We start from the raw sequence: 2426 nt of genomic DNA, 5'->3' as shown, positions 1-2426 counted from the left end.
GACTACCTCAAGGTGGGCGCGGTGGGGGGGCGAACGACTACTTCAGGGTGGGCGCGGGGGGAGGAAAGACTTCCTCAAGGTGAGCGCAGGTGCCGCCGTCACAGCCCCTGGGCATCACCTCCGGGGCCTAGGCACCAGCCGGCCCACTGTCCCACCAAGCCGGCTGGAGAACCGGGGCCTGCCCCCTGGGAGCCACCCTGAAGTCGAGCTAGGGCTCCCTCACATCCCCCAACTTGATTTGGGGGGCACTGGGGAGAAAGGGCTTGAGAAAACTGCTCTGGAGGGCACTTGGATGCACTCTTGGGGTGGAGGTGGGTAGTCGGGGGCTGCTTAGAATCCTCACCCTAGCTTCTCCTTCCTGGGGGGGCATTAGTGTGCCCTGCTACCAGGGAGACCTGTAGCCATCCCTGCCAAGGAGAGGCCAGACACCATCCTGAGTCTCCCCCAGGGCTTTCCCTGCGGGGCCTGTCCCCGCCTGCCTTTCAGGGCGGGTCCAGTTTGAAAGCATGACATCTGGGAACATCCCCTTGGCTGGAGTCCACTTCCGCCCAGTCTAACGGTCCAGTCCCACAGCCTGGGAGGATGATGTCGTGGGAGAACTGGTTCAGAGGCGACTTCCTGAATCCCAGGACACTGTCTTTGCTCTCTCCGGGGCAGGCCTTGTACACACAGCAACTGTGGGCCCCTCACAGCCAATGCTGGTCCTCTCCATGTTCCAGTGGGAGGCGGGAGTTGTCTGCCTGAAGGGGGCATTCCCCCTGTGGGCTCTGAGAGCCTTCGCCCTTTCGGTGGACATGAGCACTTCTGGGTGTAGGCCTGGCTCCATCTGCCTAGTGCTGGCCGTACTGTTTTGGGGACTGCCCAGTCCTTTGTGTTGATCTTGGCCTGGGAGGCTAGACACTTCCTGGGCTCTCCTGCCACTGGCTGGGCACGGTTTTGGAAGAGGCTGAAACATTGCCTGCTCCTGTCAGTTGATGGCCTGGCAGGACACCCAGAAGGCCCCTGGCTGAGAGCCGTGAAGTTTGCCCACTCTGCTGTGTCTGCCTGCAGCACTTAACCTTTAACTTTTTTTGTTGTGGCCTTTCTGGTCAAGTGAGTTTCTCTGCCTTAGGGTATTGAGATCTTACTCAGTTGTGTCTCTCCCCACTTTCCCCAGGATCTGCTATCCAGTGTGTTTGGTAAATGCTTGTAGCAGAGAAAGACGGAGCCTGTTTGAATAAGGATAATCCACCCTTTCAGCCTCTAACCATCCTCAAACCAGGCCTCAGTCTCCTCCTCTGTTAGACAGGAGGGCGAGTCTTCCCACAGACCTCACTCTGTTGACAGTTGGTGGTTCGGTCTACTCTTAGAGCCTTCAGAAGCCAGTGGTCAGGAGAGGGCCCGTGGGGATGGACGCTAGGAGAGAGACAAGCTGGAAAGAGAGTCTTTTGCTCCTGCCCTCCTGGTCCCTGAGCTGTGCCTGACCAGCACCAAGAGCCCCTCACCTGCTTCCTGGCCCCAGCGGGGAGGACGGATCCCAAAGCCTTGCTTCCTGGGCCCTCATGCACCCGCCCCGTGAGCTCCATGAGAGCAGACCCTTGTGCACCATTGGGTCCCAGACCTGTGCTGGTCCACAGCAGGCCTTAAGGAAATAGTTGGTCAGTGTTGACATGGAGCTGTCCCGGGAAGTCACCAGTCTCTGACTTGAAGCCTATTTGAGCCACCTGTGACTATTTAGGTGGGAAGATAGTCCCAGGAGGCTGACAGTTGGTGCGTGATTTCACAGGGCCCAGGGACCAGCCGGGAACATGCCACTGCATGGGCCAGGGCTCAGCCTCAGTTTCCACTGTCCATCCAGTGGTACAGGCTCCAGGTACAAGCCTCGGGCTGTAGTGGGATCTAGGGTGTGTGGCTTCTTGACCGTGTGATTGCAAGCAAATTACTCAGTACCTCTAAACCTTGGTTTTCTCGCTTGTAAACATGGGAGAGTGACACGCTCTTCAACTCAAGGGTTAAATGACATAATGCCAGCGGATGCCACTGAGTGCCTACATATAGTAAACCTCAGCACACAGCTGTGATCTGGGACCCCTCGTGGACCCAGGTGAAGAAGTGTCTGTTTTTAGGAGCTTTGGGGGAGGCGGAGATTTGACAGTAGTCATGTAGTCAATCACACACAATCGTGGTGAGGGTGAGAAGGGGGCCATGTGCCAAGAGCACATGAGGGCAGGGACTGAGGGCTGTGGTGATTTGGAGCCAGCTGAAAAAGAAGCTACAGGAGAGCATTCCAGGCTACGGGAAGCTGGAGCAGCCTTGCCGAGGTCAAGACAGCTAAGCCAGAGAGGCCAAGGAACGGAGGAGTGGGGAGGACAGCCCGTGCTTGTTCTTGCCGGGTGCATCGGGCTGATCCCTCAGCTTCACTGAGGTTGTTTACCCCAGCTGTCAGC

This window comes from Carlito syrichta, unplaced genomic scaffold (assembly GCF_000164805.1).
Source record: "Carlito syrichta isolate Samal-C Ts95f unplaced genomic scaffold, Tarsius_syrichta-2.0.1 Scaffold135908, whole genome shotgun sequence".
Classification (NCBI taxonomy): domain Eukaryota; kingdom Metazoa; phylum Chordata; class Mammalia; order Primates; family Tarsiidae; genus Carlito; species Carlito syrichta.
Note: the sequence above shows the minus strand (reverse complement) of the source record.